Genomic DNA, 23729 nt, shown 5'->3' with positions numbered 1-23729 from the left:
CTGTTTACTAACGTACAGATACTTACAACATTATGCTAACGAATGCGTGAACGTGATTTAATGGGTGAAACATATTTGTTATTGTCGTGGTCGTCTATTTCAATGTTTTTGTATGCTAATGTCCATGGTCCAGTCACACATGTTTATACTTGTTAAGCTTTTAGTTACCTGCCTTGTAAGTGAAGCCTCTGACATGAATAGAAAACAAAAAAATTGCCACCGTCGGTAGTGGCCCGATGTGAGGTACTTCCCGTTCCAAATGTCCATCGTGTACCCATATATTTGCTATGTTTGTTCGGAAAACGGTTGTGATACTAATACCAGTAATTACTATACAATCTGAAGCCGATTGTCATTGACAACTCGTCTTTGACCCGTATCTTTTTACGACCACTGTTCTTACAGCGTATTACATGGCTTCGAGTGGCACATCATTCTTTGTAGACACGGTGAATAGTCAGCGTCGATCTATCACCAAACCGAGAGACTTCATCCACGGTGTGGTCATGCGAACGTTCAAACACGATAGATCGTGTTTGTTATACTAGTACCGCAGTTCTGCGATCCGAAGTTGCATCACTCTGAATGTTCGACTTGTATAAAAACCATCTGTTAAGGTTTATGCCTTGCAAATGTCATTTTTTAAATTTTTATTTACAAAATTTTATTTTTGTATGATGCAACGTTACTGTGAAAGGTAATGCTACTGAGAGAAACTGTGACAGGAAATATTTATGATTGAGCACTGAAAGAACCTTTGACGTGCAATACTTGTTCTTGATCATTGGATCCCATAGACCTTGTGTTAGAGTGTCGTGATCCACCTTCTGCGATTGAAGACATGGCCTGAAGAAATGTCAGTAATGTGCCCTATTTTAGCTGCAACATGGCGACGAAACCTGCTTGCTGGTGTCAGTCCTTTCATGGTGACGTTTTTTGGGAAGATGATTAAACTGAAGAAGAAACTCACAAATAATCGTTTTGATTTGTAAATTATCATTGTTCACTCTGTTTTCTCGGCACTAACTATTGATAACCGATTGCACGACGCCGGTTGGTTCTGTTAAACATTTTCAGCATTACTGTCATTTCCATACTTGTTGCATTATTGATAATACTCTCGTTCTCCTAGCAACCTCAACATTCTACCACAAGCGTTAATTTTACCAGTACTTTGCTCGACCTCTTCAGTGCTATCGTCCTACTCACACTGACTTAGCATCCCTTCCACCGGGTTCGTTCCTTCCATCTCACACGACGGTCAGAGTATGCTGTGAACAGCTGTGAATACCGTGCGGGGACTGACAGCAACAAAAGGTGCACCTTTCTCGTGACCGTCAGAGAAGTGCAATACTCTTATACTTTTGTAACCTATATCAAACGGGCACTGAATTGAGTGGCGAACTTAGATATTCATTCACACTTCAAGAATTTTAATTTTCTGAGCATTAATAACAATGTGAGACGACATCTGGGGTGCCCGAGGATATGGTCCTCTCACGCTGACTTGCTGCACTGATTTCACTGATCGGCACATAAACACTCGCGTCGTCGGTGGAAGGTCACATGACCTGGTGGATATATCGTCTCCAAAAGTGCAGAAGGACGAGTCCGCTCTTATAAGGGGGTGAATACTACTTGGCGCAGCGGGCTTATCCATGTATTACGGTTTGCAGCCAGAGGTAATAATGTGGCTGGTACATGTTTTTCAGTTCTACCCCTCCAGCTATCATCAATTAATCTCTTCGATTTCCTTCTATCGCTATGGATTCAGTCAGCGACCCTGAGTCCCTGAAACGTCTGTTCGTGCCGCTGTTGTATATGCCGATTGCATATCGGGCCTGGTCCAGACGGAAGAGCCAGCAAAAAGTTGTAGCAGTTTGATGGGTGTGGACATAGTAGCGGCACCAGAACTGCCCGCTTTGCGCTCGCTACTTAAAGTCCTCCACTGTGCAAACTCCCACGTAATCGCGTTTGTGACTATTCTGTGCAAGTGCTGTTTGTGTATGCGTGAGTACTGTTTTGCTTACGCGCGAGTTGTTAGCCACAGTTTCCGGCTCTAAAAGAAAGTTCTCAAACTCTTCACATCAAAACGGATCTGTTTATGCACGAGTTTCCATCTATTCCTAATGAAAAGTCAGATCCATTCGATAGGCGCTTTCAGTGTGTGACGTCACCGGTTTGTAGTATTGAACTTCAAACGGGCGATGCTGAATGTTCTGTTCCGGTGTTTCAGATATACCGATTCGCAAAATCTGGCGTCTGTGCCAAACTGCGAAAAATTATTTGTAAAAAAAAAAAAAAAAAAAAAACGCGGCGAACTGGAAGAACCTTGACACTACAAATAATAAAGGGAGTATTTGGTTGTTGGTACTGTGATTCTCTGCTTGCGGACGAGGAGGCAGCAGCAAGTAGTCTCAGCTACTTCATCTCCATGAAAATAGGAAATAAAATAATAAATAAATTATACAGTGCAGATGTCACTGAAAAAAATCCACTCATTTAATGCATTGTGGCTTTTATTACTGTAATATGCCGCTAAAACCTTTGTTCTTTGTCAGGCAGCTGACTAATAACATCGACTGTGCGGAAAAGCGCTGCTGACATAAGTATTTGGTACAACTGCTCACAAGACTTCCTTAATAAAAAAAAGGCATGGAATGCTATTGGCTTATCTTGCGATTCAGAGAATTTATCACCGGAAAGAACACAAATGGATATGTAGAATACAGATGTGGCGGTGTGTTACTGGAAGATGCTAAAGTGAGAATTCCGTTCACATGATATCTACGATACGAATTGGCTTCACCATTCCTGCCACATAGGCCCTCATTACACTAGGCCGCCAGGCGGTGCAGCCAGCCATACCACCGATGGCGCTGCTCGTCAATGGGAATAGATTGTTATGGAGCTTATTGGACTAGGGTAGAGAGCCTATATAGAGGGGGTCTCTAGACTAGGGCAGCCAGTGGCGCCTCCAGAAGCTGGCTGCGACTGGCTGCATCGCCCCGCCACTGGTGGTGGAGAGTCTTGGCGGGGTATCGTGTCAAACGGAGCCTGTTACACTGGATAGCCAGGCGGCGCAGCCAGTCCGGGCACCTCCACTCGGTTTGGCCACCATGCAGTCAATTTTCTGTGATCTAGTGACCAGGGAACATGTCGGACAACAAATATACTTACATGCCCCCCCCCCCCCCCCCTAGCACTTTTAATGAAAAGGCAAAGGCGAGGGGAGAGAAAGATGCATGTGCACCCTATGCTATCGTTAAGAGAATCTAAAAGGTTGTATTATACACTTTTTGATGAACTGTATTTAGACGACAATAAGTTTTTTAATTACCTACGAACATGTAAATCGTCTTTCTTTGAGTTATTGTCGTTAATAAAGACTGATATTACCGGGAAGGGAAAAAGTGAGAAAGTGTATCTCACCAGAGGCAAAACACGTAGTAACTTTGAGGTATTGTATTGTATTGTATGTTAACCGGGAACGTAGAAACGACGGAGAGGCTCCGTCCCCGACGTAGCGTCAGTGGCTCGAAACCCCTCGACTACTACCGCAGGCCACTTCACCCCTCCGCCACCCCACACCGAACCCAGGGTTATTGTGCGGTTCGGCCCCCAGTGGACCCCCCAGGGAACGTCTCACACCAGACGAGTGTAACCCCTATGTTTGCATGGTAGAGTAATGGTGGTGTACGCGTACGTTGAGAACTTCTTTGCGCAGCAATCACCGACATAGTGTAACTGAGGCGGAATAAGGGGAACCAGCCCGCATTCACCGAGGCAGATGGGAAACCGCCTAAAAACCATCTACAGACCGGCCGGTTCACCGGAACTCGACACAAATCCGCCGGGCGGATTGGTGCCGGGGACCAGGCGCTCCTTCCCGCCCGGAAAGTCGTGCGTTAGAGTGCACGGCCAACCGGGCGGGCTCACTTTGAGGTAAGTAAACCGATAAATTGCACTGAAAATTATTAAATTTTTTGCTTAAGGAAGCATTAATTGCTTTTGAAAACGGTTAACATTTTAAAAAATATGAATATTTTAGTTCAATATTTTATCCTATAACGCCAAATGGAAATCGATTCAAAGTACGACTAGAAGTAGAACATTAATAAGAACATTTATTTTCAAAAAGAACAGTGATAAGAACATTAATTTCGAAAAGCTTTGTACGTTATATGTGTTGAATATTTGCATATATACACTTCGTCTTGAAGAGCAAAGGTTAACTCATTTGACTATCCGAATCTTCATTTGATGTGACTGAAGTATCTGCACACGGAGGAGATTGTAACGGCACGTTTGCATTTGGGCATTGTTGAAACTGAGTCTCGAAAACTTGAACTTGTGGCTGTTGATCCACTAGTCCTGGCTGGGGAATTGTTTTCTGTTCCATTGGTTGTTGTTCCATCGGCCGTTGTGGCACACACTTTATTTGCATAGGGTGTGGATGTATAGGATACCGTAGCATTGATGATGGAGGTCCATGTCCGAACAACATCGCTTTGGTTCACTCCGAGACGACTGGACACTTCCCGTGTTGAGAGTAGTTTCTGGCACAAAGTAACAATGCGGATGCGATCGAACCGCGGTATTGACCGTCTAGACATGTTTGAGCTACAGGCAACACGAGCCGTGTACCTCCTTTCTGGTGGAAAGACTGGAACTGATCGGCTGTCGGACCCCCTCCGTCTAATAGGCGGTGCTCATGCATGTTTAATTACATCTTTGGGCGGGTTTAGTGACATCTCTGAACAGTCAAACGGACTGTGCCTGCGATACAATATCCACAATCAACGTCTATCTTCAGTAGTTCTGGGAACTGGGGTGACGCAAAACATTTTTTTAATATGTATATTTATCATAATTATAGTTTAGTGGATATAGTCTGCTTGGTGTTTTAATTCCCATAAGAATATTAGCAAATAAATAAATAAACAGCAGCTATTTTAAAAATTCAGAACCTTCTCAATTTTTTTCCTATTATAGAGAGAAACGAAGCATATCTTCCCAAGCATAATGTAGAAAGATAACGTTATGATTCAAAAAAGTAGAAGTACAAGCATTCAGTTTTCTCTGTAGTCATAATGATAAAATTATACTTGCGAGGATTTAAGAATAAATATAATGCTTAAATACTTACAAAGGTGACTCCTCTCATCCAAGAACCGCTGCTCATAATCTGGTAGGAGTGAACAAATGATTTCATTCCAAGCATTTAGTTTTAACTGCTCATTGCTGTAAGCTTCAGAATTGGTGTCCCAAACTGCGGGATGTTGTTCAACTGCACAAATGAAGTCTTCGGTATTCACTTTCCTTCTTGCCTTAGGCCTTTGTTCCGCTTCAACGCGGTGTCGGCCTTGTTATTACGGATTTGGCAGTGTTAGTTGCAGAGGGTGACCTGATACCCTTCCTGACGCCACCCCGAACCCCCCGGAATGTAAGTAGGGTACCCCAGCTGTCTGCGTCTAGTGTAAGCCATAAAATAGTCTAACTTTTTGAAATGTCTGTGTGTCGTGTAACTGAGGCGGAACGTGGGGACCAGCCCGGTATTCACCTAGCAGAATGTGGAAAACCGCCTAAAAACCACATCCAGGCTGGCCGGCAAACCGGCCCTAGCCGTTAATCCGCCAGGCGGATCTGACCCGGGTCCGGCTCGCCTGCCCGAGTCCAGGAAGCAGGCATTAGCGCTCTCGGCTACCCTGGCGGTTCAAATCTTTGGTATTCACTTGTGTGTCCAATAACGACTGGCATTCTTTCAGTGCTTCTTCCAGCTTCATGTTTTTACCTTTTGTCGTGTCTATACTTTCACTCCTTTCCACAGTGACACTCTGCAGTTTACCAGACATACTGAAACGAACAAAATAGTGCGCAGAAAAGTGTGCGAGGAAAACAGACTGCTCGACTAGCTAGAATTGCGGAACTACCGTGGCCTGAACAAGTAATTGTTGCTCCGCTGGCGGCACACCTGTCTGCGGCGCTGGCGGTCTAGTGTAATAAGGCCCATACTGGCAAGCACTCAACCTCTCCTCCACAGTTACCAAAACAGACCTTTTGTGATGTCATATTACTCCATGCAACACGATTCCAGGAGATGGAACAGTATGGGCTTCGAGAACCGCTTCTTGCTATGACCTTTCACCGGGCCGTCAACGGACACCTTGGCGTCCGTCTGGCTGCCAGGAAACAGAAGGCGAAGTCATCGCAGATCACTACGGAATGTCACTCAGTGCCTCAGTTGACTCAGGCTCTACACCATGCGTGTGTTGGCTGTCTGCGGTGCAGTGTCAGCAGTAAACGACTCGTGGCAGCTCTAAATCTCCATCGAACTTCAAGTAACCTGTTTCCGACGGTTTGCGATGATGCTCTGCCTGTAGCCTCTGGCCGGATTTCAGCTGTTGTCACCCCTCTATTCGTCAGAGGCAGTTGAACAGTCCTATGATCTCCTCATGGTACAGTTCCTCTAGAAGGATTTATGCCTGCTCTTCTCTCCACACTGTTGCTCTGACTCCGTCTTCCAACTACTCTTTCTGCACCCCGCTGTCGGTGTGACGCTCTCATGAAATTTCAATGAGAGCATCCCAAGGAGACAGAAGTACAGGAGTGCGAGTTTGTTAGCGTTGGGTCTAGCTGTTTATTGCGCAACACATTCTGTTCACATCACTATACCTTACTTACATGTAAATAAATGCTAAATCTATTTAAAATCATTTCATTGAGCATCACAAGACCATGTTAATAAATTTGAAGTTGGTTTCCTTCCTTTATTAGGTTCGATTAACTGTTGGCTTTTTTTTATTACTTGTAACGAAATAATGAAGATTAAAGTTTTACACTAGCTGAGTGTCTGGTGTTGTCCAGGTACGTATTTATTCCAATTTACTATTAGTCCATATCTTCCTCCCCTTCTCTCTATCTCCTCTTCCCCACTTTCTCCGTCCACTTCGTCCTTCTTCATCTCTTCCTTCCCTGATCCGTCTCCTCCTTTTTCCTTTCTCCCTCCATCTGCTCCTCTTGCTCAGTCCACGTGCTCCGTTCCCTTCTGAACATCTCCTCCTCCCCCTCCCCTCCATGTTCATCGTCTTTAGCCTCTCTCCGTCCATCTCTCCTCTCTTCCCTCTGTCTACGTCTCCTCCTCTTTCCTTTATCTGTTAGTCTCCTAGTCTACTGTATCTCTGTTAATCTCCTCCGCTTCTCCCTCTCTGCGAATTTCCTCCCTCTCTATCCATCTCCTCCTTTACCCCTCTCTCTCTGTCCAGCTCTTCCTCCTCCCTCTCTCCGTGCAACACCTCCTCCATCCTTCTTGTCTGCATTTCATCTCCTCTCTCTCTCTGTTCTTATCTCGTTCTACCGCCTTCTCTCCTCTTTATGTGCACTATCGCAAATTTAGGTTCGAGGTTTTTACCCACGCAGTATTTCTGACCAGATAGTAAGTAGTACATAAGTTGAAATCAATGCAGTAGTACCGAAGGAGGTTTTTACGCGTAGCTTTCCCTGCTTAAACACATCTTTCATATGCGTAACATATTTGATATATATTTGTACTCATAATTCACCAGTATTTCTAGGGAATTTCGCTCTGCAGCTGCGTTTATGAAGTCATAACGCCTGAACCATTTCTAGTATGATGAAATAATTTTGTAGGTACATTCAGTGATATATGTGAACACGGCATGCGAAATGCATTGCGAATAGAGTTAGTAGTAAAGAAGTAATAAATGGAAACGTCATCCATCATGCGGCAGATTTCCACGCATCACAATGTTTATGACATCCTACCCACTGAAATACGTGCCGTGCAATGATTTAATTTCGCAGGTACGTTCAGTGATATATATATATGGGTACCGTCGGCAAAATCTGTCGCGGATACCTTTCGTACTAAAGGAGTTATACATTGAAACCTGATGCCTCATGAGGAAGTGTTACTCCATGAACAGCGATAATGTAGTAAGCGATAACCTTTTCTCCTTTCATCATTTTGTGGGGATTGTCAGCGAAAAAAATTTTCGTAAAGGTTTGAAGTAATGTTTGTTACAAGTCACTAAGTACTCTCATTTGCAAATACTGAATGAGTGAAGTCTGGGTATAGGTGCATTGTTGGCTACACTTATTTTTCTCCCCAACCCCCACCCCTTTGATAGGTACGGGTTCCTTACACCCGCTTCCCGTCCCGCCCGCTCCCATCAGCGGCCCTTCCCAGACATTACGTGAAGTGTGTACCAAGTTAGGTTGAAACCGGTCCAGTGGTTTAGGAGATGATGTGGAACGTACATACGTACGTCGACTTTTATAATGAGCATCAACGACAGTGTAACTGGATACGGAGCATAAGCTCGGATACATTAGGAACTGAAAGGTGGTTTCCAAGTCCTTTTCAAAAGGAATCCACACTTCGGTCGCCTGTAAGCTTTCGCGGAACAACGGAAAATCTAAATATGGATGGCTGGCTCAGTTTTGAACCTTCGTGCCTGCGGAATATGGCTGTGTGTGTATGTGTGTGCGTATGAGCCATGGGGGGGATGTAATTTCACAGTTTCTTCAAACCACTCATACAGTCATGTCTGGACCTTTCCCTGTACTTTTCATTTCCGTGTTCCTTATGAGTCTCTTAATCGATTTCATGTTTTATGTCGAAATAACTCAGAATTATCCTGACTCTTCGATAATATCGTTCATGTTTCGTAGGACATGGATTCTGTTGGAAGATATCAATGTGATGCATTCACTGGAGTATAGTCTTCATTATTTTATTACAGAGCATGTTCGGGCGCCACAGTTGAGACAATGTTGTTTGTGAAAGACCACGGTTCAGGCAAGACTCTCAAATCATAACAGTTTTTATATTTCGTATAACTGTTGTGTTCTAAAGAGCAATGAAGTGATAACTAAAACGTGTAAATACACAAAAACACTCTTCGATGTTACTCGAAACAGTAACCTCTTTTCAAGTAGCTAAGATCAACAGAAAATATTTATTAACGCTATTTACAGCTTTCATACGGTTGCTATAAATCTCGAATTTGTGTATCTTCAATGCAGTGATTTTTTAAAATGTCTTATTGCGTCCTGTATTTCTGTATTTGAACTACTAGGGCGCTGCATCTAAAAAGTTGTCTCCTTTTGTGTGGACGGCAAGGCTGCCTCTACTGAGTCCACATAGCCGGAACTGGCGGCGACCATCATTGTGCAGCCACGCAGCTGAGTCCGTGGATACCGTTGCCCGTCCAGTGCCGCCTGGAGGAGGGATGTCGTGGTGATCTTTTGTTTCTTTTCTTTGTGAAATTGGCAGCTGTTTTATACTTATGAAACTGTTAACCACCATAATAAAAAAAAGAAATTATAAGGGAAAAATACTGATTTATGAAGAGCGATAAAAGAAGATGGGATAAACTGAGTAGATGTCCGTTCACCTGTGCTGCCCAGGGAGGAGGCCTCTGAATGTGACTGGCACCCCTGTGCAGCGCGTCCCAAGGTTACTTACGACGGGATGTCGATATGATAGTTTACATAATTGTGGGTTAGTGTTTTACAGGTTTACCATGGCGCATGGTACAATAACCGATCACACTAGATAATAAATTCTACATCGTGTCTGTATACCATATGATAAAGGATCACTGTTGATAAGTGATGTATATGCTATGTATTGTGTCTCTTCATGTGTTTAGTCTTATTCTAACTTACGCTATATATATATATATATATATATATATATATATATAGGGTGAGTCACCTAACATTACCGCTGGATATAGTTCGTAAACCACATCAAATACTGACGAATCGATTCCACAGGCCGAACGTGAGGAGAGGGGCTACTGTAATTGGTTAATACAAACCATAAAAAAATGCACGGAAGTATGTTTTTTAACACAAACCTACGTTTTCTTAAATGGAACCCCGTTAGTTTTGTTAGCACATCTGAACATATGAACAAATACGTAATCAGTGCCGTTTGTTGCATTGTAAAATGTTAATTAAATCCGGAGATATTGTAACCTATAGTTGACGCTTGAGTACCACTCCTCCGCTGTTCGATCGTGTGTATCGGAGAGCACCGAATTACGTAGGAATCCAAAGGGAACGGTGATGGACCTTAGGTACAGAAGAGACTGGAACAGCACATTACGTCCACATGCTAACACCTTTTTATTGGTCTTTTTCACTGACGCACATGTACATTACCATGAGGGGTGAGGTACACGTACACACGTGGTTTCCGTTTTCAATTACGGAGTGGAATAGAGTGTGTCCCGACATGTCAGGCCAATAGATGTTCAATGTGGTGGCCATCATTTGCTGCACACAATTACAATCTCTGGCGTAATGAATGTCGTACACGCCGCAGTACATCTGATGTAATGTCGCCGCAGGCTGCCAGAATACGTTCTTTCATATCCTCTGGGGTTGTAGGCACATCACGGTACACATTCTCTTGTAACGTACCCCACAGAAAGAAGTCCAGAGGTGTAAAGTCAGGAGAACGGCTGGCCAATTTATGCGTCCTCCACGTCTTATGAAACGCCCGTCGAACATCCTGTCAAGAGTCAGCCTAGTGTTAATTGCGGAATGTGCAGGTGCACCATCATGCTGATACCACATACGTCAACGCGTTTCCAGTGGGACATTTTCGAGCAACGTTGGCAGATCATTCTGTAGAAACGCGATGTATGTTGCAGCTGTTTGGGCCCCTGCAATGAAGTGTTTGTTACAACACGCAACTGAACGTGGGAGGTTTCAAGCGTCAACTTTAGGTTACAATATCTCTGGATGTAATTAATATTTTACAATGCAACAAACGTCACTGATTACGTATTTGTTTATATGTTCATATGTACTAAAAAAAACTAACGTGGTTCCATTTAAAAAAAACGTAGGTTTGTGTTATATATATATATATATATATATATATATATATATATATATATATATATATATATATATATTACAGTAACACGTTCCTGTAGGAATCGGGACCTGGAACTTTTCTGCGAGAAACACACGAGCATGGAGTTCATCCTCTACATATAAGAACAAAGCGTGTTCAACACAAATGGTCTTCGTTGACCTTCACAAAAAGTAACAATCTTTGTAACTAGTTCCTAACAGGAAAATAAGTTCACAAATAAATGGAACTACTTGTAACACGAGTTTTGATTGAGGAAACAATACAGAGAAGGCTTCTACGGTCAGTGTTTGTTCTCCACTAGTGTGAGTACCAAATGTTCAAGTCATCGCTCTCCTTGAGTGAAGCATATTGGAACATACTAATACTTAAGTTACGTTCTGTACGAGTTCACAGTTTCTACAGTCTTGCCAAACGAGTCTGACAGAATACCAACAGGCCCGCCGAGGTCCATTCGAAGCGAAGGCGGCGTGCGGTCGAGGTGACGCTGGATCCGTCGCATACTTCTTCTCTTAGCTGGTTGCATTGTAGCTGCCGTGATTGGCGCGTTCGCGATCCTAAATACCCGCAGGTCGGAGGTACACTTACTCCTGATTGGCTGTACGTGACATTGGCGGATGCAGCAAAAGGTTCGTGGCTGGAGCGACCTCTCTTGCTGATTCACACGCCCTTTGTGCTTTGGTCCGTTGTACCTGAAGGCCCTCTGCAGGTCGCGCTGGTAGTGCCGGAGCAGTAGCGTCATGTAGTTTCAGGGGTCTATCTGGCAACCCACCCGACGGCAGTGTCTTGCAGTGTTGCGTCGTCACCTGACGGCCTTTGTGACTAGCCAATTCATATGTTCGTGTGTCTACATTTCCTTCTTCGTGTGTTACGTCATCTGTGGCGGTGTCGGAGGAGTCTGTACTAATAGGGTCCTCATCCGAACTAACCCAGTTGTCTTTATGACGTCTGATACTATGCCTGTAAGGTCTCATTTGTTTGTAGATAATGTGTTCTGTATAGGAGACTGGGTCTGTTCGTTTTGTATGAGTCCCTGACTGCAGTTTTCTGTCGTTATATGTATTAGCTTTCGGTTTGCGTGTGAGTCCCGCTCACAGTGTGGCATGATGTGATCAGGGGATTCATGATCATCGCACTGGCGGTTGCCGTTCGCAGAAAGTGAGAAGCGCTGTAGATGCGCTGGATATGGGCAATGACTAATCTGCAAATAAACCATGTCTCGATCAGGATTGGCATGATTCATCCGTAACCATTCCCTGACGTTCGGGAAATAGGTGTACTCCCTACGGCCTTTGTCACTTTGGTGCTACTCCCGTTGCCGGACATCCAACCGTGAAGTGTTTAGTTGACGTTCGTGTTCAATGTCTTCCCCTGTTATTTACCTGACATTATGATGTCTTGGGAAGATACATATTTTCAATATTTTGCTTTACTTCGTAAAATATATTACTTCATTTACAAAAGCAAGTAGTTTCTATCGGTTATGTACTAACGGAAAAAGTCACAAGACCGAGAAGAAGTTGTGCGGCGTAAACGAAAGTTGGTAGGCTTGATTCTACATCAGAAAGAAGATGTCTGTTGAGATTTCGCACCAGTCACGTAAGAGTGGCGCTAGTAGAGCCGCTATCAGAACGCAAATCAGTTTTGCTTTAAATACACGCTGAAACGGTCATGAGCGTTAGTTATCTTTGAAACTGGATGTAATAGTTGACGTTAGTCATGAATGCGACAAAGACGCCGTTATCAGCACCTCATTGAGTTTGAAGGAGGTCATGTAACATAGCTACAAAGAGCTGGTTGTTCCTTCTGCGATACTGCAGGAAGACTCGGCAGGAATGTAGCCACTTTACACCATTTCTCGCAGCTGGAGTCATGAGAAAGTACGGTCGCATGAATACCAGGCTTCAGAGGACCACTTGGCAATACTGAAAGAGAAGACCATCGTGTTCGCCGTATGGCTCTTTTGCATCGTACTGCATCTGCAGCAGTACTTTCAGCAGCAGTTGGCACCAGTGACACAACGAACTGTTACAAATCGGTTACATCAAGGGCAGCTGCGAGCAAGAGGCCCTGGAGCGTGCATTTCACTGACTACAAACCACCACCATTTGTGACTCCAGTGGTGAAGCGATAGCTCATTGGAGGACACGAAGGAGGTGTGTTGCGTTTTCTGATGAAGGCTGGTTCTGCCTCGGTGCCAGTGATGGCAGTGTGTTGGTCAGTTTAATCCTGCTAACAACCTGTCTGCGTACTAACCACACTGAACTATCACTTGGAGTTGTGGTCTGGTGTGTGATTTCGTGTGACAGCAGGAGCACTCTGGTGGTTATTCCGCGCACCCTAACTGCAAGTTTGTACGTTAGTGTGGTGATTTCCTGCCATTCATGGACAGCAATCGTGGGGGTATTTTCCAACAGGATAACACTCGCCCAATGTTGTAACTCAGCATGCCCTACGGTATGTCTACATGTTACCGTGGCCTGCTCGATCACCATATCTGTCTCCAGTACAGCACATATGGGACATCATCGGACGACAACTCCAGTGTCATCATCCACAATCGGCAGTAGCCGTCCCTGTATTGACCGACCAAGTGCAACAGTCATACAACTATATCCCATAAAGTGACATCTGACACCTGTACAACATGATTGCGTTCAACATTCTGATGGTAACACCGCTTCTTAATCTACCAGCATTTAACATCTGCAATAGCTTATCTCACTCTTACGTTAACCTGTTATCTTACAACATTTGTTACCTGGACAAACATATTGCCAAAATGTCGTTACTGTACATTATTTAGTTTTGGAGTTCCGATTTTTTTCCGTTAGTGTGTATTATTTAGCAGCTGTCGTGCGACCGAGAACACGGAACCTGGTAACAATTGTAGGCTGCCCGTCTAACGGTTTGTAGTTCCAACTAAAGTTCCTTTTTTAATATTTCGCATAATTACTGACTGAGTTTAAGAACTTAGAAGAATAATCTACTCGTCAAGAGGTATATTCTTACACACAGCAAAAAATGTTTTTCATCACCCCGGTTCACAAACTCCTCAAGATAGACGTTGTCTGTCGATATTGTATCACAGACACAGTGCCTTTGACTGTTGAGAGATGTCACTAAACCCGCCCAAAGATGTAAACAAACATGCATGAGCAGCGCCTATTAGACGGAGGGGGTCCGACAGCCGATCAGTTCCAGTCTTTCTACCAGGAATGAGGTACATGGCTCGTGTTGTCTGTAGTTCAACCATGCCTAGACGGTCAATACCGCGTTTCGATCGCGTCCGCGTTGTTACTTTGTGCCAGGAAGGGCCCTTAACAAGGGAAGTGTCCAGGATTCTAGAACCAAAGCGGTATATTTCGGACTTGGAGGAGATACAGAGAGACTGGAACTGTCGATGACATGCCTCAATCAAGTCGCCCAAGGGATCCTACTGCAGTGGATGAGCGTTAACTACGAATTATGGCTTGGAGGAAGCCTGACAGTAACTCCACCATGTTGAATAATACTTTTCGTGCAGCCACAGGACGTCGTGTTACTACTCAAAGTGTGCGCAATAGGCTGCGTGATGCACAACTTCACTACCGACGTCCATGGCGAGGTCCATCTTCGCAACCACGGCACAATGCAGTGGGGTGCAGATGTGCCCATCAACATGCCGAATGAACCGCTCAGAATTGTCAGCACGTTCTCTTCGCCGATGACTGTCGCATATGTCTTCAACCAGAAATTGTCGGAGACCGTGTTTGGAGGCAACCCGGTCAGGCTGAACGCCTTACACACACAGTCCAGCGAGTGAATCAAGGTGGAGGTTCCCTGGTGTTTTGGGTGGCATTATGTGGGGCCGACGTACGCCACTGGTGGTCATGGAAGGCGCCGTAACTGCTGTGCAATACGTGAATGCCAACCTCCGACCGATAGTGCAACCATATCGGCAGCATATTGGCGAGGCATTCGTCTTCATGAACGACAATTCGCGTCCCCATCGTCCACATCTTGTGCATGGCTTCCTTCAGGATAACGACACTGTTCGACTAGAGTGGCCAGCATGTTCTCCAGACATGAACCCTATCGAATATGCCTGGGATAGATTGCAAAAGGCTGTTTATGGACGACGTGATCCACCACCCTCTCTGAGGGATCTACGCCGAATCGTCGTTGAGGGGTGGCACAATCTGGACCAACAGTGCCTTGACGAACTTGTGGATAGTATGCCACGACGAATACAGACATGCATCAATACAAGAGGACGTGGTACTGGGTATTAGAGATACCGGTGTGTACAGCAATTTAGACCAACACCTCTGAAGGTCTCGCTGTATGGTGGTGCAACATGCAATGTGTGGTTTTCATGAGCAATAAAAGGGGCGGAAATGATGTTTATGTTGCTCCCAATTATCTGTACAAGTTCCGAAACTCTCGGAAGCGAGGTGATGGAAAAATTTCTTTGGTGTGTATATATTGGAAGTATAACACAGTAAGACAAGTGTTCAGTTAGAAACTGTGTGTTTGGCTTGAGGCAGTGTAACTGATGTCACGCAATGTCCCGGATTTAATTTACCCAGTCTTTGAGAATGAGAGCACATAGCCATGTCCAACAGACTTCACGCGTAATCTCAAACCTTTACGAAACTTTTTCTCGCTGACGGCCGCCACAAAAATATGAAAGGAAATACATTTCGCTCTCACCATATTTTCGCTGTTCACGAAGTAAATGTGCAGCATCAGGTTTGTCTTAGTACCTACTCTGTTGCTAACATAATTAGCAGATAGTGTCCAATTATCTCACTGAATATTCCTGCTAAATTATGTCATTGTGCGACACACCGTTCAGAAGATGTGATGTCATCAATATTCATATTTGGATTAATTTTCTTTTGCATCAAAGGAGCACGGCGTACCCTGCCTATACTCACCCAGTTATTCATAATGATAGCAGTTAGCGACCTCCAACTAACTTGAACATTAATTTCAAACTACAGGCTTAACACATTAACTCATTTGCAACGTAATCAGACGTTAGAATCTGATTTACACATAGAAGTTCTATTCTTTAAAGAATCAGAGGTTGACTAGTGTAGTACTAACAAAGTGGACACGTAATTTTCATATCGAGTACGCTACACGCAGTTCGTGCTAGGTGTTCTGTGGCGGTTCGTTATCTGAGACCGTGAAGTATTCCTGGTGGGACGGGAGAGATGCGGCAATGCAAATGTTGTTATCGACTCCGGAAAACCCATTCCGGGAGCTCGCTAGGAGGACCCTCGATTCCAATTGCTAAATGAGAATACGAGAAGAGCGGCCCTCTCCGACAAATGAACGTGACCTCCATATGCAAATGTCGCCACCTCGGTGCACTGCGCACCGGGTTACGTAACGACTTGCGTGCTGCCGGGGCCACTCTTCATTCTGGTACCGCTGCTTCTTCTGCACGCTAAGAATTCTTTTTTGCTTCGAAATCCATTGTAAACACAGAAATCACTTCTCATGGTTCCATCTAAAATCATAAACCTGACGCCATTAATTTTCGAGTGTTAGTTCTCTGATTACTATGCTACTTCTCAAAATTTCATCCAGGAGAACCGTAATACACTGAATTTCTTCCAAGAATTGTGCACAGAACTCCTTTTCATTGAAATGGGTTGGACGCGAGGTATAGTCAGTTGTCACCTCGGAATACTGCTTAATTATTTTCGTGTTAGTTTTCAGGTACATGTCTACTGTCCTAGTACACATAGAAACCCACATGGCACAGTACTTAGCAGGCCGGTAGGGGAGAAAAAAATGTCACTGCTCATTGGTAGAGTGAAGTATTGTGTGGTAATTCAGGGAAAAACGCTGAAAAAAAAAAGAACTACGCAGAGTTCGCACAACAAGTGTACGGATATAATGCTTCAAAGCTTCAAATGTTAGGGTATGGGATCGGGGTGTTGACTAGAGGTATAGAAAGTAGTCCTGTTTATCTGACATAATCAGTCATTGACCTCCAATGTAATGAACAAGGAACTCGTTACCTACAATAATAAACAAGAATCACAGTTAACTCTGTTTATTACTTTAAAGTGCTTGATAAATCATCTCACAAACATTGACAATGCTAGACTAAAACCGTGTCAAGTCTAGTTAACGCATCTGGGGTCCCACTCTAATAAGCGCAAATCAGTGTAAAACAATTATTTTCGTGGAGTCGTACCATGATTGCCGAAATGTTAGTATTAGAAGGCAGACTGCGCTATAGAAGGGTATGGGTTTACATCTGTCGCAGTAGCTAAAGGCATATTGACCGTAAAATTGGCAAGCAAGTCTTTAGAATGATGTTTGACTGTGTCTACGGCTTGTCTCACTGTCAGAGCTAGAGCTCATCATGTTAATCTGCAGGTGGAGACTGAATAGGCTGCCAAATCAGTCATTGATTCCATATCAGCAACTTGAGTTGGTAGCTAAGTTCAAATCAGTGGGAAAAATGTCCAAGTCTCTATTCTATCTCCTCAAAGAGGCATCTGGATGCAGAGATGCTCGGTGACGAGTTTGATGCATGATGGATCCTGATTGCAGAGAAAGCTGACGGTGAAGAAGTGGTTTTGTACCGACTGGTTCCTATAAATTTTCCTTAATCTCATCATTTCTATTGGCTTAACCATGGGTGTTCTCAACGCTGACCAGTGAAAAGATACTTTACGAGAAGTTGGTCTCCTTCCATGACTTTTGCTTCAGGCTGTTAACCAATAACACTCTCCCCAACCCTTGGTGCTGAAAAACTGTGTCTTTCTCTTTCTCTGTGCATGGTCATTGGAGTGGGATCTTTGCAACATAGTCAAGTTTTTCTCTGTAACTTAAAAATTATGTTAGTCTTTTCTAGCAGTTCTCACACTGTTTTAAATTTTCTTCAGTGTCTGAGCAAGGCAACATCCCACATCTTCTGTCTATGGAAGTGTTCTTCTAGACTTCGCCAGAAACGGTGCATCTGCTTCCTTCACATAAAGTTTGTTGAAAACAGACTCTGCCAGTGGCCCTGCACTACGGAAGATCATATCTGCATTGCCGCTCTTGGCGTGCAGACTGGCTCTTCGAAACAAAGGCCACCATGACCAAATGTCATTGATCTCATTGATCTCTGCAGCTGCCGATGAGTCTCTTCCAGAAATGTTCCTGGGGGTGGCCTCCAGTGGCCAGTTAACGTGACTCGCTGCGCATCCACTGGTTCGCAGCCCAAGATGCCTTCACAATGACCTCCTATTTAGGTGAACGATGCAGTTCACTATGAAAATGTAATCTCTGTTATTCAAGTACTGGCAGTCACTGGTACTGAGATGCATCTCATTTATCAGTAGGCATTAACTGTTCCAGTTTCATTGGTCATTTTAACCCTGGTTTTATATCAGTTATGGAACAGTTTTGGGAAAAAGTTCTTCAAACTGTGCAGGAAGAATGTACCACTGCAAGGCTCAGTGCTTACGTTGCACAGATGCTGCAAGTGTGGTCGAACAATTCTGAATGACGAAGAACCATCTCTCTGTGAAGACCACGGATCACTAGAGAAGTGGTGGCCCTTGTGGTTGAAGATGGGCTTATCAGAATCGAACTGACAGTTCAAAAAGTGCAAATCAGTCATGGATTAGTTCTAAACATCTTACACAACATTTTAAATACGATAAAGGACTCCGATGGATTCCCTAAATGTTCACATTCATTTAGAAAGCACAGTGTATAGTATATCATGTTTCAGGGCATAAGTTCCCATCATCCAGAATTGCCAGTATTGGTGCAGTAACGATCTCTTGTGTCTCTAGAACTGTTCATGTGGCTATCATCTTTGGTTGATATTGCTTATCATCAATAAAAATGAGTCTTCTTGGACGAGGGCTGCAAAAAATGAAAAAAAGAACATGGTGCGGAGATGTGAAAAGTTATTTTGACTTGAGTATGCCAACTTGTAAATTATGTTTGATTATGAATACGTTATAGAAACTGAATAAATGTCTCGCTTGACATACGTGGTGAAACTTAAAGTAAATTGACAGGTCTAATTTATTACTGAGAGTAATTTGTACTCTGCTTATCTAGTTTTGACATGGTATATTAGTAGTTTGCGGGAGGCAGCAGAAACTGATTTCGGCCACAACTTTCCTCCCCTACTAGCTTAGACAAATTACGGAGACCACGAAAAGCATAATTCATATTCTAAGCGCACAGCGCAGCCTTTATCCAGCATTCGACTATGGATTTACAGTGTAATTTGAAGAATTTATTGAAGACGACTACAATAACTAAAACATTTAACCCCTCAAAAATATTATTACATTGTACAATTGTAGCTGACTCAAGTCATAAGTACAAATACTGCACGTATATCGGGCCAATCAATATGACTTCTACAATGCATAATTTTTGAATGAATCTGTGAATGAATGCTAGGTGCATGCCGCTATGACACCATGTCAGAAAAGGAAAGAGAGTAGTTTAAACATGTGGAGTCACTACCGCCAAAATAGCAGAGTATCGAATCACCAACAAGGTAAAATGCAATTACGTGCAGTTGGGGAATGCCATGATGTAATGCTATCAGATTAGGCTCATAAGAGGAAACCATCTCAAGGGCAAGGTTGTGTTATCACAAGACATCACTCAGCCACGGCAAATTGAGAGGCCACGCGAACTGCAATGCGGCTGCGGCAGCATGCAAAAGGGCGCTGTTAACGAGAGAGCAGTAACACCAGCACTGGCATGAATTGGTGTGCAAGACCGGCTGAACACATCAGGGAGAATTGGGAACGAGTAACACGATAGGAAACCCTGGAGTACCATCGAGGAGACAAACGGGAAGGATTTGGCCATGTGCCTGGTTATCCGTGGTCTAGTCGCTGGCCGGTAAGAGGCGTGTATACTGTCTGTATAGTGGAAGTACAGTATACCCGGTGCTGTGTGCTATGAAGTCCAAGCATTCTGTGATGGCCTAATATTAAATGTACAAAAATTGTTACCTGAAAACAAAAAAAAATGACCATGAATGAAATTAAATTTTGAACAGAGATTCTTTTTCATGAAACTCAATCCAGAATGGCAAACATGGCAAAAAAATCGTAAAGTTGCCAAAAAACGGTTTTTCTTAAATAAGTAAAGTGAAGAAACAAAAAAAGAAAATGACCACCATGTCAAAGAAAGAGCAAAACCGGAACCTTCAAACAGAAAACATCATCACTAAGACATTAAAAGAAAAGCTACACTCTGATAATATCATAGTCACAAGAGCCGATAAAGGGAATACCATAGTACTGATCAAAAAAGAAGAATACGTAGAAAAGAATCACATTTCGAGACACATATAAAAATCAACCTCAAAGACATCAAACTTATACTCACAGATAAGCAAAAACAACACATCATACTGAAGAGCGCAAAAGCACCAATACTCAGAAATACTCACAAATCCCTTATTCTGGTGACACCAGTTATTGATTCATTAATGTACCATCATACCATGTGGCAAAACACATGAACAAAATCAAAATGCAATACTATGAAATGAAGAACAGGAGAACAGTGAAAAAAAATGAAATCATAACACATAAAAGAAGCATTCCACAAACAGCAGCAGCACTCATTTCTTTCGACATAGAGAATATGTATACCTTGATACCCACTGCAAACACAACAGAATTAACTGGAGGAAACCTACTGACATACAACAAAGTACCTGCAGCTAACATTAGAGAAATAACCAAAACCCTTAAAACTGTCACATCCGAAAACTGCTTCCAATCTGAAAAGGAATTTTACTTACAAAAAGATGGTCTTCCAATGGGATTCCAAAAATCACTGGCCAATACATTCATTAACCACATAGCAAGCACAGTGTTTTATACAACAATCACAAAGAAAGGATGCAAAATTGTTAATTGGTACAGATATGTGGCTAAAATAATGCATTTGTTAAACTAAACAATAGAGAAAATAAGTATACTTCATACAGGTGTAAAGAGTATGCACAGTAATATTCTATTCACGATGGAAAAAGAAACAAGCAAATATATTTTTCGGATATAACAATAAAGACAGTCAGTAATAATCACACTTTAGACATCTTCAGAAAGCCAACAGCCACAGACACTACTCACAAAACAAAAAATTAGTGGCCCTATGTCACATGCCACGCAGACAAAATAACTTTCCACTCAGCAAAGAAAACCATGAAAAAGAATTACAAACAACACAATTCATAGCCAGAAACAATGGTTAAATGCCCATACAGTATGAACTCAGTCTACCTTTCTCGAACATTTGATAAACCATGGACGTGAACCATCCAACATGGAACAGGACATGAAAGTTATTAGGGTGAACATTACAGGAAAACTTTCATATACAAAGATCCTTTGCAATGAAAAAGAAAGTAATTAATGATCAAATCAATATAAGTAACAACTCACTAATAATGTTGTTGTGGTTGTTGTGGTCTTCAGTCCTGAGACTGGTTTGATGCAGCTCTCCATGCTACTCTATCCTGTGCAAGCTTCTTCATCTCACAGTACCTGCTGCAACCTACATCCTTCTGAATCTGCTTAGTGTATTGATCTCTTAGTCTCCCTCTACGATTTTTACCCTCCACGCTGCCCTCCAATGCTAAATTTGTGATCCCTTGATGCCTCAAAACATGTCCTACCAATCGATCCCTTCTTCTAGTCAAGTTGTTCCACAAACTTCTCTTCTCCCCAATCCTATTCAATACCTCCTCATTAGTTACGTGATCTACCCACCTTATCTTCAGCATTCTTCTGTAGCACCACATTACGAAAGCTTCTATTCTCTTCTTGTCCAAACTGGTTATCGTCCATGTTTCACTTCCATACATGGCTACACTCCATACAAATACTTTCAGAAACGACTTCCTCACACTTAAATCTATACTCGATGTTAACAAATTTCTCTTCTTCAGAAACGATTTCCTTGCCATTGCCAATCTACATTTTATATCCTCTCTACTTCGACCATCATCAGTTATTTTACTCCCTAAATAGCAAAACTCCTTTACTACTTTAAGTGTCTCATTTCCTAATCTAATCCCCTCAGCATCACGCGATTTAATTTGACAACATTCCATTATCCTCGTTTTGCTTTTGTTGATGTTCATCTTATATCCTCCTTTCAAGACACTGTCCATTCCGTTCAACTGCTCTTCCAAGTCCTTTGCTGTCTCTGACAGAATTACGATGTCATCGGCGAACCTCAAAGTTTTTACTTCTTCTCCGAGAATTTTAATACCTACTCCGAATTTTTCTTTTGTTTCCTTTACTGCTTGCTCAATATACAGATTGAATAACATCGGGGAGACGCTAAAACCCTGTCTCACTCCTTTCCCAACCACTGCTTCCCTTTCATGCCCCTCGACTCTTATAACTGCCATCTGGTTTCTGTACAAATTGTAAATAGCCTTTCGCTCCCTGTATTTTACCCCTGCCACCTTCAGAATTTGATAGAGAGTATTCCAGTTAACGTTGTCAAAAGCTTTCTCTAAGTCTACAAATGCTAGAAACGTAGGTTTGCCTTTTCTTAATCTTTCTTCTAAGATAAGTCGTAAGGTTAGTATTGCCTCACGTGTTCCAACATTTCTACGGAATCCAAACTGATCTTCCCCGAGATCCGCTTCTACCAGTTTTTCCATTCGTCTGTAAAGAATTCGCGTTAGTATTTTGCAGCTGTGACTTATTAAACTGATAGTTCGGTAATTTTCACATCTGTCTACACCTGCTTTCTTTGGTATTGGAATTATTATATTCTTCTTGAAGTCTGAGGGTATTTCGCCTGTCTCATACATCTTGCTCACCAGATGGTAGAGTTTTGTCAGGACTGGCTCTCCCAAGGCCATCAGTAGTTCTAATGGAATGTTGTCTACTCCCGGGGCCTTGTTTCGACTCAGGTCTTTCAGTGCTCTGTCAAACTCTTCACGCAGTATCTTATCTCCCATTTCATCTTCATTTACATCCGCTTCCATTTCCATAATATTGTCCTCAAGTACATCGCCCTTGTATAAACCCTCTATATACTCCTTCCACCTTTCTGCCTTCCCTTCTTTGCTTAGAACTGGGTTGCCATCTGAGCTCTTGATATTCATACAAGTGGTTTTCTTCTCTCCAAAGGTCTCTTTAATTTTCCTGTAGGCAGTATCTATCTTACCCCTAGTGAGACAAGCCTCTACATCCTTACATTTGTCCTCTAGCCATCCCTGCTTAGCCATTTTGCACTTTCTGTGGATCTCATTTTTGAGACGTTTGTATTCCTTTTTGCCTGCTTCATTTACTGCATTTTTATATTTTCTCCTTTCATCAATTAAATTCAATATTTTTTCTGTTACCCAAGGATTTCTATTAGCCCTCGTCTTTTTACCTACTTGATCCTCTGCTGCCTTCACTACTGCATCCCTCAGAGCTACCCAATCTTCTTCTACTGTATTTCTTTCCCCCATTCCTGTCAATTGTTCCCTTATGCTCTCCCTGAAACTCTCTACAACCTCTGGTTCTTTCAGTTTATCCAGGTCCCATCTCCTTAAATTCCCACCTTTTTGCAGTTTCTTCAGTTTCAATCTGCAGTTCATAACCAATAGATTGTGGTCAGAATCCACATCTGCCCCTGGAAATGTCTTACAATTTAAAACCTGGTTCCTAAATCTCTGTCTTACCATTATATAATCTATTTGATACCTATTAGTATCTCCAGGATTCTTCCAGGTATACAACCTTCTTTTATGATTCTTGAACCAAGTGTTAGCTATGATTAAGTTATGCTCTGTGCAAAATTCTACAAGGTGGCTTCC

The sequence above is a fragment of the Schistocerca nitens genome, chromosome 7 (assembly GCF_023898315.1).
Source record: "Schistocerca nitens isolate TAMUIC-IGC-003100 chromosome 7, iqSchNite1.1, whole genome shotgun sequence".
NCBI classification, from domain to species: Eukaryota; Metazoa; Arthropoda; class Insecta; order Orthoptera; family Acrididae; genus Schistocerca; species Schistocerca nitens.
The sequence above is the reverse complement of the archived record's forward strand: the minus strand, read 5'-3'. Positions refer to the sequence as shown.